Genomic DNA, 14214 nt, shown 5'->3' with positions numbered 1-14214 from the left:
TCGTCAAACGTTATAAATAAATGAATGATATACTTAGTATCACAGAAGGTTTGACTTTTGATGAAAGTATTCAGGAGTATCAAGTCCATGAATACGAACCCCAAACTGGATCATCCTTAAACAGTTCCGTTGCTGAAATACGAATCAACATCGAAACCCAGGACCTGTTTGTTCATTTATCTGAAAGTTATCTCTTGGTGGTAGGATAACTTCTAAAAGCCGACAATACAGCGTATGCCGATGCAGATCTTGTCTCCCTTGTCAAAATGGTATCATGTATCTCTTCAAAAGCATCGGATACAAACTGTCCGGTCATCAGATTGAATACCTCAATGATCCAGGTATAGTAACTACACTCTTCGGATTGATGATGTATCCCGACGACTTAAGCAAATCACAAGGTCTCAACCAATTGTGATTTAAAGATTTTACGACTGACGCCGAGGCTAAAAACATCGGTTTTGCAGCTAGACATGGTTACATTATTACCAAACTTACCCCAAAACATATCTTTGGTTTGCGGTAGATTATACCAAAATCATATATGGGTTAAAACATGAACTCACATTGGTACGTGATTGCGATGAAAACGTAGTGTTCAGAGCAGCAGGAACAGATCGAGCAAAAATCGTATTAAGTAAACTATCCTGGTTCGTTCCTCATGTGATCCCCTCCGATGACAACAAGTTGACACTATACAAAACCATTCAAAGCAAGACTAAACTCAACTGTGGTTTCCGCATGCGATTCAATATCCGTTCCCCAAAGTAGAGAATTTACTTGGCGACTCTCTGCTAAAAGTTGACTAGAGAACCTAGATACATCATCGTAGCCTTCCAAACCGATAAAAGTAACGATCAAGTAGAAAACGCAGCACTATTCGATCGCTGTTTTTAAAGAAACATTTATGTCACCTTAAATGCACAAAATTATCCAGTTGTAGACTTTAACACCCAATTCGAGCAGTGTTAAATATCTAGAATATACAAAGAAGCCGCCGATTTTCGTAAAAAATTCTTCAAGATGGATCATCTCATAAGTAATACTAGTAATTATATCAACCCTCCAAACTTTACATACCTCTATCCTTTGTTTATGATCAATGTGAGTCACCAAACAGAAAAGCTAAAAGAGTCAGTGTTTGACATTCAAATTAGGGTAGAGTTTGAACGCAATGTTCCAGCAAACACTGAAGCCTTTGCACTGGTGATCTCAGATAGAGTCCTACAGTTCGAGGCTGATGGACAAAAGATGAACGTTGTGTTCTACAGATAAATGGATCATCACTTGTTACAACGCATCGCTGAAAATACGGCACCTAGGGAGGGTTTCTCTTTCATTGTGTCAGCTAATAACAACAAAATCGATACCAGGTTCAATCCACCCATTCACTAATAAAATGGAAAGAGTTATGAAATGGCTCTGGTCAACCTGTAGACTTACTACTCTTTCCCAAATATTCATGCAGGGAACAATACCTTTTGTTATTCTAATGATAATGGTGCCACCTGGTTTTCCGTTGCGTTAAACACTGGCTCTTACTCTATCGAAAATATCAACAACGTGTTACAAAGAATCTACAACTCAACATACACTTCACCGAAATCCAGATCGGTGCTAATTACAGTACACCAAGGGCAACACTTACTTAAACTAGAAACTATCAAGTCGATTTTAATGTTGACAATAGCATCAATACAGTGCTGGACTTTAACAAAGAAATCTACACTTACGATCGAGCTACAAGTTGGGACCATTGTCAACATCATCAGCTTTAACAACATTCTCGTCAATAGTGATATCATCAGTGGTAGCTATGTCAATGGATCACAACAACCCACCATCTACAGTTTCTTCCCAAATGTATCCCCTGGTATGAAAATCATTCAAACCCCTAAAAACTTAGTCTATTTACCAGTCACACTGATAACCGTCAATCGCATGAGTACTACTCTGACGGATCAAGATGGAAATCCCATCGATCTGAGAGGTGAACATTTAAGCATACGTTTTCATCTTCGTGAGATATAAACCACCTTAAAGCTAAAAAAAAGGTAATAACTTAATATGGTACACAACAAGAGATGTTATTGGTGTGTGTGTAAATTAAACTTTGACTCAGTGTTTTGTCCTATAGACAAACATTACCAGTCCACATTTTGTAAGTATTGGAGTAACATTACAGTAAAGGATTTCACGTTACAGAATCAAAATTATGTGGTGCTTCCTTGCCACTTTTGTTCGTTTAAATGTTGTTTAGTCTGCATTGAAGACAATACGCATGATTTCACATTTTGTAGGAGTAAAGCATTAGTGTTTAAACAAGTCAGTAATGAACCCTTACCTTGTCGTGCTAGTCATCGATCGGTGTTAAGTGTGTTTGGAGGACCTACGGGGTATGATGAATTTAAAAAACTGTTCGTAACTAAAACGTATTACATGCAACGTGCTTTACTACTGAAACCCTTTCAACACAAGTATGCTGTGGTAGAAAAAAACCTAAGTAAAAAACGGTTTTTATTTTTAGGGAATTAAACCAGTTCCCTAAAAAAGAAATCTTCGTTAGGTATAAATAAATGAACTATCATACGCATGGTTCAAATATGACACAAGGTCAAGCCCATAAATTACAAAAAGCAGTCAAGAATGGTTGTTGTGTTAGCATTTGTTTATCGCATGCTTATTTAACGGAAAACGATAAGATGTTGCTCACTCAGCGACAAATACAAAAGATCGACAAGCTGTTAAAAAGTGGTAAAGTGGTAAAGGTGGTATGGTCTTGGAGTTGAGTATAAAACAACTCAAACAAAACTACACTGAAAAACAACACTTACGACTCCATAAGAAAAACACAAACTAGTAACACACACCAATATTTTTTTAATCTAGTGTTTGCTAGATTACAATGAATTGGTATTCACTTAGGGGCGGGACTGTTTACTAGGTCACATTTACATTCTAACCAGGTCGTATGAAAAATACTCTTGTTTAGATTTTTTACTTATTTTGAAACCAGTACTTCTTACATAGGCTCCTTCCAAAATGTCCTACTCTTTGTATAAACCACTAATAACCACACCCTTGTTATATCCCCTTCCCTTGTTTTCAAGGTAAGTATACAACTCTTACCAAATTTACCAATTACTCAAGTCACTTCTATAATTTGGTACACCATCCCAATGGGAAGGTCTCTCCATTTTATGGTTTGTTCATCTTTTTCTTCTACCTTTGTGTCAAAGGCATTCAGATCAATGAAAGTAGCTATCGTATTCTAAATACTTAACATACACACGTCTAAATGGTGTGTTTTTTTCAATTTGACGTGGTTAAAAAATGTTTAAACGTGAATTATTAATTGTCGAACGATTTTCCAAATGAAAAACCGTTCTAACCATGTGGTATAATTGCACATCTTCGATGTCCTCTTCTTCGTAATCATCCAACAACACGTTGACCATCTCATTCATGGACGGAGCAGTAAACCGGCTTTGATATAAAATCTCATTCAGTAGGTGAACTGCTATGTTAAGTTTCCAATTTTCAATCGTACATTCAATGTCAAACCTAACGTCTTCTTCGAGATTAAACTTAATGACTTCGAAGGTATCAATGATTTGGTTACTTAGCTGACTTAATGTGTGTCTAATGTCATGCTGTATGACGTCTACCATATAAGTTAATACTGAATCCAAATTAACCATCATTGCACCCACTACGGCGTATACTTTGTTAGACATGATTATTAACCAAAACCCACATCTTTCATGGTTAGTTTTTTTCAATTCAACACATCTCGCTCCTATTTGAAAAAACACCTTAATTTCTGCATAGTGTGGCAGAACTGTCACTAGCATTTAGGGTGTTAGGGGTTAAACTGCTTGGAATCGGATTTTTATTTATTCTATAATTAAATGCATGACCTACTTTCATTTTCAATTTTGTAGAAAAAAATTATCGAAATTGAAAGTGTGGCAGAACTGTCAATTTTTCTACTACTATCCAGTCTCGCCTCTTTGGAAGTTTATACGATTCCCTCAAATTCCCCCTCTTCATCTGTATATTTAAAATGAATTTACGAGATTTGAACATCCGTACAATATTTTGCATCTTATTTATGTATTTATTACTGCCTATTTCTGTGGTTTTAGAATAAGGGAACAAGAATATCGAAAGTATGCCTGTATGCCTGGGTTGTGAGCCAGCAAACATGTTTAAACCCGCCTCATTCTATATGTGCCTGTCCCAAGTCAGGAGCCTATAATCGAGTGGTTGTCGTTTATTGCTGTTTCTTATATTTGGTTTTCGTTTCTTGTTTTGTAGTTTGTTCCAGTTGTGCGCCGTTACAACACTGTACCAGGTTAGCGGGAGGGTTGGCGTCTTTAAACATGTTTAACCCCGCCACATTCTAAATGTGTCTAACCAAAGTCAGGAGCCCGTAGTTTAGTTGTTGTTGTTTGTTCATGTCTGCCATATTATTTTTTCGTAAATTGTTTTGTTATAAATTCGTCCATTAATTTTCTCAATTGAATTGTTTAATATTTTTCATATCGGGGCCTTTTATAGCCGACTATACGTATGGGTATTTTTTCATTGTTAAAGGCCGTGCGGTTGCCTACAATTGCCTTTAATTGCTTACATCCACTTCATTTAAACTTTCGTGGATAGCTGTCTCACTGTTTTTATACTGTATTAAGTTCGCTTTACACTTTTTAATTTACAAAAAGTCAAATGAAACAATACCATTTAGATTTCCTTTTATGTTTTACATACAATCCACATGGGTAAAATATTTAAAATACTTGAAGATCGTATAGGTGGTACTATGCCGTTTTCTTATTCAAAATAGGAATTACAGGCCCTTTCTATTAAAAAAGGGGGAAAAGAGCTATCTATAGAGTTACAGTCTTGAATTTGCCAGATTAGACAGATCACTTTCAAATTAGTAAAATAGTTATGACTATGCTTATACACGTAGTAGCTATTTTTTTTTTTAAATATTCGGAGTCTATAAGGTTTGTCATTAGATCACAAATATAGCTGTTCACGTCATGGTATTTATACAGGCTTTTAAATTTTAGGTTGCAGCATTCCTGGTGACGAAAACCCAGAAAAGAGCTTCGGAAACACCAATTTAATAAAGTGTTAACCGAAACTAAACATTCCTTAAAGTTGTCCTCGATCTTATTGAGGCTATCTAAACATAAGGATAGACAAAACCCAAAGGTTTCTGATGATTTTGATATTGTATGAACAGTCATTTTACAGAAAATTACCACATCATTAAAATTTCATGTCAGCACAGGAGCGTTGACTTCTTGACTAGAACGTGAACTAAAAGTAGGAAAATTAAATATTTTGTTATATCTTAGTACTAATTATAGCAGCTCATAATTAAATTTCTACTTTCATAACATTTTGTTGCCATTATATTAAAATATACATTTCTTTTTGCCATGCCTTTAAAATATACAACTCTTGGTGCCATGCATACCTTTAGAATACACATTTCAGAACGGACAGAGAAAATTTTCTACAAACGTTACATGTGTCTCGTATGTCTTCGCAGGAATAGAATTAAATTACTAAAGAAAAAAAATGGAAACACATCTGGGCAACAATTTTCATTTATTGAAAATAAATTACTGCATCGTTAATCTCTTTTCTGGCTAACTCGAAGTGCTAATGAAAAAATGAAATATAAGAGTAAAGCAAACGATATTCATACAGAACGTAACCACAAATTTTTGTGCAATAATATAATATGGTTTTAGTGTAAATTAAGCTTCTAATTAGTGACGTGAACAGTTTTTACATCTTTGATATACAATAAAACGGAAGTCGGCCGATGAGAATCTAGTATCCGTGAATGTTTGTTACTACTGGCTATGTAAGATTTTCATGTTTTAAAATGTTATCTTAATGTAACCTACTTATCATAATAACTCCAGATAAAACTTAAGTTTCGAAAAATATTTACGACTCTCTGTGTTTAAGTACAGTTTCGTAAACTTTTCATTTATCATTATTTCAATTTTGTTTATACCATCAGTATCCTTATTTTTGTTATAATGTAGGAAACAAACGAATCAGAGCATTCTATTCACTAAAAAAGTAATAGAGTCATTCTGCTTTTTTTATATTCGTTCATTTTATCACGACCTAGATAACATCCGGTATCCCATATGATATCATTCAAGGAAACGGTTCAGAATGAAAAAAATATCTCACATTTCTTGATAGTTATCCTTTGCTTGGAATTGGACATCGACTTTCATTACATATCTTTATTACTAGTATGACAAATGAAAAGAATTATATTTTCGAGGCAAAACAACAGTAAATGAATGGTTTCATTGATACATTTACCAATTTTTCTGATGTTATGAATGGGTTTGAAAGCCTAGAGAACTGTAGTAGGCTTTGGGCACTAACTGCACCCCTTTAATAGAAGATTTATTCATGTGTTGCTATGAATCTCAATTTATGACCAAACTCAGTAAAGACACGTCATTGTTACATTTGGTTGATACATTCAACAATACCTTCCGTTATCTAGATGATATTTTTTCGTTAAATAATCCAGAGTTCTCTAAATATACTACCGAAATTTACCCAAAAGAACTTACTTTAACTAAATCTAACATAAACAGCAGTAGTTGTCCTTTTCTAGATTTGGACATTTCAATCTCTAAAGGAAAACTCCATACTTAAATTTACGACAAAAGAGACGACTTTTCATTCCCTATTGTTAATTTTCCTTTTTTAGACGGCGATGTTCCTTTGGCTCCATCATACGGTGTTTATATATCCCAACTCGTTCGTTATGCCCGTGTGTGTAGTGATATCATAGATTTTAACAAACGTAATCAATGCATCACTGCTAAATTATTAAGTCAGGGATTTCGTTACCATAAATTACGTAAAACTTTTACTAAATTCTTTCATAGATACAAAGATTTGATTAGTAAATTTGGCTGTACCTGTAGAAAACTGATAAAAAACGGTATTTCATATCCTAAATTTTACGGTAATATTGTACTTAAAGCGCGGAAATCACTATGTGATCCGTGTAAACTCATCGAACCTTTAAACAAACTTATTAGTAAAGGTTATCTTCCCAATGTTGTAATTAGATCTTTGAATATAGTTTACATTGGCACTAATATCGATTTTGTCATCAGCAAATTAAAACATAACTAAATTTGTATTCTTTTCAAACGGGATGTATAAAGAAACACCCACGTCCATTTTGATCTATAAAGAGGTTAACTCCTAACTATCCTACTGCCTGTCGATACATTTATTTTTGGCATTGCACAAGTCATGTCTTCTTTAACTGTCAATGACGTTAAAATACTTAATCCCTGGGATGTGTTTTAGTTGATTTTAGTCTCTGATGCATGATTTTTTATTATTAATTGTTTTTGGCTTTTAACTAGCTGTCAGTAACTGCGAGTACTCTCAAATCGTACTTTCTTGTTTATTTGACCTGTTGATACTAATTGTAATGCTTTTGTGTTATTTAATGTTATTCAGGGTTATGTCTGGTCTATTTACCAGATTTGATAAGTGTTTGGTATTACTATAAATTTTCACTTCTTCGTACTATGAACATCAGAATTATTTATTTTGTAAAAATATTTCCTTTCTCTATTTAAACTGTACACGTATACCTAACAACAAAATTATTTTCATTAACCTGTGTTTAAAGTAATTGCAAATGGATGGTATTTTTGTTCAAGCATATTGTTTTTTCTTAAATTGTTTAACATTTCACAGCGGTATAACATGTTACTTTAATTATTCTTCCTTTAGTTTATTTATTTTGTATTTACATTGTATCTTAGTTCAAATTTATTTGTTCAGTGTATGTTCACTGGTATTAATATGTCTTTTGATTGAGTTAAGCCATTTCAATTGATATTTTATAGTGTGTCTTTCTATGTTGTGATGTTACACTATTGTTTCAGATAAGGATGAAGGTTTGGTACCATTAAAACGTTTAAACCCGCTGCAATTGTTTGCACCTGTCCTAAGTCAGGAATCTGATGTCCAGTAGTTGTCGTTTGTTGATGTGGTTCATAAGTGTTTCTCGTTTCTCGTTTTTCATATAGATTAGACCGTTGGTTTTCCCGTTTGAATGGTTTTACACTAGTAACTTTTGGGGCCCTTTATAGCTTGCTGTTTGGTGTGAGCCAAGGCTCCGTGTTGAAGACCGTACTTTGCCTTATAATAGTTTACTTTTATAAATTCTGACTTGGATGGAGAGTTGTCTCATTAGCACTCATACCACATCTTCTTATATCTATTTGTAATATATAACAAATAAAGGCAACAGTAGTATACCGCTGTTCAATAATCATAAATCGATTAAGCGAAAACAAATCCGGATCACAGGTTGGTCCCATTGACTTAACATTTTGTGTATCATTAAAGGTAACTACATTATAAAGTTATCAGAATTAAGAAATTTTACCTATCAAGTATCATCACATATCAGATTTTACTTATCCGTCACATGTGAAGGTGGTATCATACACTTTCCCTGGCCGTTCAGAGCAGACAAACTTAATAGAATTTACATCAAAGACTGCAGAACTAAGGATTACAAAACTGATTACAAGAATCTGTTGATAAACAGCATTCCCGACACAATAAAATATCTACAAATGGACAACGTTACTATTACTCTAAGGATTGGAGAATTATACGACTCACTGCCAAAAGCTAACTCGCCTATAACAAGAGCTACAGAATGCAGACCGGAAAATGCTTTTCCCATAATTCCGAGGGGGACAAAGGAGAACTTTGAAGATATGCACAACTTTTGTTTGTTTGACTTAAGCATACGTGGAATGAAGGATTTTAAAAAAAAGACGTCAATAAGATTGTTCATATCGACGTTGCAGAAAATCTTAAAATTTAGAATTGTACTGGTAACGGAATGTTTAACACTTTTTATAAACTAAAAGGTTGGCGACTACGATTCCCAGTGATGGAATATATAGACTTTTTCGATAACAACATTACAGTCCTTCCAATGATATCAGATTACGGAATGACCGTGAAAAAGACAAAATAAGACGTAATAATAGATATCAGGCGTAATAATATCAATTCATTAATAAAAGGTATTATTGACTCGTTTTCAAATCACGAATTTGTTAAAGTCGACATCAGTGAAAATCCGTTCTAATGTGACTATGGAATAATTGAAGTAATAGAATATCTATCTTCAAAGACTATGCCAAAAGCTTATGTTTTTCTCGGGTCGCTAGAGTGTGCAAATCCCCCAAAACTCCGTGGACGTCAGCTGTTAAGTCCGTCTATCACAGAACTAAACTGTCACAATGAAACTGCCATAAATTTTCCAATAGTCGTTATGAGCACCATGACAATGACATTGTTCTTCATAATTTTGCTTGAAACCTTTTTCAGAGATCTGATCAAGGTAGTTTATTTACTCGACTCAATATAAACTTTCCATGTGAATTCAGAAATGGCATAAACGAAGAGAAAGACTATGATGCATTTATTGCCTACAGTGAGAAAGATGTTGATTGGGTTATACGTACAGCTTTACCAAAGCTAGAATCATAGGACACTGGGAAAGCATGCAGACTCTGTCTTCATCATAGAGATTTTGTAATCGGTAATACTATAGCTGATAATATATTCAACAGTGTTGAAAATAGCTATCACACCATCTTACTTATATCTAGTGAATTCTTGAAAAGTGAATGGTGCATGATGGAGTTCCGAACGGCTTTGAGGAAAAGTTTGCAAGGTAAAGGTCGTCATTTAAAAAAGGGTAATACAACTTTGGATAATATTGATCCTGATTTGAAAACTTGTCTCTCAAGTTTTCTCAATTCTCATACCTATCTTAAAATTGGAGATGTATTATTTTGGTGACAAACTGAAATATGCAATTTCATTTAGACATAAGAATAGACAAAATAATTAACTAATTGGACATAATGTCTTTGAACATATACCTGAATGCACGCGCTTATTTGTGAGGTTGGTTGGGTGTCTATTTGTAGGTTTTGATACAGTTTTAATAAAGATATTCATTCTTTCAAATATAGCTAATGACTTTCTCATTAAATATCGTTAAAGAATACCCTTTAAATTGTTGATTAACGTTTATTTATTTCTAAAGCATTATGACACTAGAGATAAATAAATTAAAATAATTTGTTCTTCAAAACCCATGCTCCCTAAAAAAAAGAACGGTCATTACTTAAAAAATAATTCAATAAAAAACAATCCGCAAAGGGATTGCCGACTTAGAATATTTAGTTCTTTTGTAGGACGTTAAACATCCAAACTGCTATTACGACAGACGATAAATGTGAGGTAACCAAATACGAATAGTCACATACAGAAGAAAAGAAAAAAATAATACTTTTTATTTTCAAGATAGGAGAATACAACTTTTTTTTATTATTTTCAAGTCTTTTTGTTTGGTCTAAATTAAAAGGAGTGGGTTGATGGGTAGTGGGAGAGCGGGGTACATTCGGACGAAATCTCTTTTTGAAATACTTTTTCATGAATAAGACTTTGATATTGTGTCAAATAAAATGATATAATTCAATACACGTTAGACTCGTAATTGCATTAACAGTTACAGCAGCACGTGGTTATTTTGTTTTCAAACACACCTTCTCTGTTTTTAAACTTACGAGATTGCAATTTGATTTTCTGGAAGGCGACAGGATTATAAATAACATGCCCGGGCCAAAATAAATAACTTTGCACAAGACAGGATGAAAATGAATATTCTGCAGCACAAAATGCCGGAAACAAATATGTATAAAAAGGTGGAAAATAATAAGCAAACGAATGATCAATAAACAAATCTTTGGTCTCGCCTTCCTCCTATTTCCCCAAAAAAAACCAAATGGTCTGGTCGTCCCTTTATAAAGATATGTAACCCGACCTATATATATATGGTTTAGTGTTTAAAAATCGACATTTATTTAATCTTCAAATATATGAAAATAATCGAATCTTTACTATTTCGTTGATTTTTTCAAGAATTTACAAGAATACACCATCAGAATATAAACTGATTTTCAATTGCCATTATCAGATTTTACTTTGGTTTTCCTGTTTGAATGGCTTTACACTAGTCACTTTTGAGGACCTTTATAGCTTGCTGTTGGGTGTGAGCCAAGGCTCCGTATTGAAGGCCGTACATTGGCCTATAATGGTTTACTTTTACAAATTGTGACTTGGATGGAGAGTTGTCTCACTGGCACTCATACCAAATCTTCATATATCTATATATTTCTTTAACTTAAAAGATACATTATTATTTCTAGCTCTAGTGTATAGATAAGTATACAATTTATTAATCTTAACATATCATCACAATAGTTCTGTATACAAGCTAAGCGAATCCAGGTCTTCTATCTTCTATATAATAAGGCTTTATACAAATAGTCTATGCAGCCGGATTTGTATCCCTTGTATAGCATTCTGCGATATCAATGATTTCTCAAAATGATATTTTATAGCATGTCATTTTCAAAAATTTCAAACAGTATAAGTCGCGAGCTTGTACCTTTTTTTTTAACTTAAGAAGATGTTTTGTTTTATTAAAAATGTTCTTTAAACTAGCCTACTGTTTGTAGTTTCCAATAAAAATCAATCAAAAAAGGAGATTTGGTATGATTGTCAATGAGACGACTATCCAACAGGGTCCAAATGAAGTGAATTTAAGCAATTAGAGGTCCCCGTACGACCGTTAACAATGAGAAAATCCCATACTTTATACTGTGGATTCATTATTATTCGTTTGATTCAATTTTCGCGGATTTAGTGGTTACAGGTGAACCACGAAATTAAATTTTCAACGAATGACAACTTTTCTATAGGCTTGTATGCAGACTTCGGCAAAACCACGAAATTAAATATCCACGAAAATTGGTACCCATGAAAATAAATGAATTCACAGTAGTCAGCTATAAAAGGCCCCGACTTGATAAACGAAAATAACAATGATCTGATTTATGACAAAACGATAAACAAAAGACAAATATGACAGACAGCAACCTACAACAACTACTAAACTACAGGCTACTGACTAGGGACAGGCACATATAGAATGTGGCGCGGTTTAACATATGCATGCTTGTGAACGGTCAAACATGCCCTCACATGGGACAGTGAACAGCACAACATAAGACAAAACCGGGTTTTTTCTTTAAAGAAATAGATATTTAACTAGTAATTTATGTAAACTGTCTTATAAACTACAATTTGTGATCTGGTCCTTGTTTGGCAAACTGAATATCTGTTTAAAGAGAGCATATGGGGGAGACATTTTTCCAAGTAAACATTACGATGATACATGGGGTAATCAAAGTGTAAGGCGAGTCATTCATAAGTGTGTTTAAAAAGATTTTCAATGTTAATGAGTTCAAATAGTCTAGTTTACATGAAATGTGTATATAGAATATCATTTGAATTTGCACAGCTAATGACAGCTGTCATTTAACCATGCGAATAGCCTGATAAAGACACATCAAAAGTGTTAAACAAAGTCAAAACATTTATCCGCTGTCGTATGTATCGTATTCAAATTGTGAATGCTTGATTATTATTTATTTTTGTTAAGATCATAATTTTATGACTGGGAGAAAAGATAAACTGATTTTTGATTAGTTCAATGTATCAAACTTGACTGCATTACGTTGCATCTCATATCTGAATGACAAATGTAAACTCGGATATTTAAGATATATAATGCATAATTAGGTACATGTATTTGAACTTACAGCACTATTTCTTGAAATGGACGGCATATATTTTTTTAAACTAGCAAGTTGTCATACAGTTTGAAAACAAGTTGCATTACTGTGAACATGAGCAAGTTGCTTGACTGTTTTTTTGCCGATATTCTTTAGAAAACATCTTTTTGATAGCAAATTTCAGTAAATATGATGTCACACTATCATGATCTAAAAATGTGTCTTGAAAAGAATGAAAAACAGTGGAATGTATGGCCAACAGGACGTCGGAGGGCGATTGACCTCGCATTTGTCTGGTACCAAGTGCACAGTTTTGAAGTATAACACAAAATCTTGTCCTTGCTTGCTTCATGTTGGCATAACAAAACAAAGCACTATCTATCAGAAAATCGTTCATAAGTTGTAACCTCATCAAAACGGTAGAAATGGTTTAAATGAAAGGATTTCTTACCTTGTTTATTTTTTTTCTCCTTTCTCTCTGCTTCGTTTGGTACCAAATTTCCGGTGGCGATAAAACACAGTGATAAAACATTTACATCCTTTCAGAAAAATGATAATTTGTTGTTTGATACCAAAACATATTGCAAATCCCATAGAAAAAGACAAAAGAATGTAAACATATACATCACGACAAAAATACATTAACTTTTATTAAAGAAATACCGAAAAATAGATTCCACCTAAAATTTAAAATTAAACATAAGCTGTTAATCCTTGATATTATATGACACAGAATATTGCAACGGTCCATCAATCGAGCATACTAGAGATAGTGCAAGCTATTTAAAAATGCCTTTTATTTATCTGACAGACAAAGCCTATAACTCTGTAGTGACATAATCGAACGGGTTGTAATATTCACCAATTCCAACAATTATGTAAAGTTTCAAGTAAATGAATCCAAGCAAACTCAAGTTGTGGTTCAATATGTAAACAAAATACTTTAATCTGTTATTTCAAGTCTTGTAACTCTTGAAAGACAAACCCTTCCATCAATCCCAATAAAAATGTGAAGTTTGGAGGAAATCAATCTACGAATACTGGAGTCAGTTCTGTTAACTAGTAACACTTTTTACTCTCTATACAGGTGATGCGGGAATGTTGCTTCGTAAGATGTACAGTTAATAATGGGAAAATTATAGCCTTTTCTATTGTCTTTAAGTTAATTGATTTCCGTCAGTTTCGATTAATACGTGTAAATCAAGGTATAATATCGTAAATTTATCTATGGCATCCTTTATTCAAAATTTAAATATCAACAGGATAGAAGGAATCAACATAGTCAACAAACTTGGAATTATTCTGTGACAGATTATCATATATAAAGCTTGAGGGTATGTTTACGTGACAACATTATTCATTTAAGTCCATATTGCATATTTGGCAGATGATGTATGCATAGCAGGAGACACTAACCTTTTTGATGCATCCGGTCTCACTTCTTGTGGAAATC

The sequence above is a fragment of the Mytilus californianus genome, unplaced genomic scaffold (genome assembly GCF_021869535.1).
Source record: "Mytilus californianus isolate M0D057914Y unplaced genomic scaffold, xbMytCali1.0.p SCAF_5, whole genome shotgun sequence".
Lineage (NCBI taxonomy): Eukaryota > Metazoa > Mollusca > Bivalvia > Mytilida > Mytilidae > Mytilus > Mytilus californianus.
The sequence above is the reverse complement of the archived record's forward strand: the minus strand, read 5'-3'. Positions refer to the sequence as shown.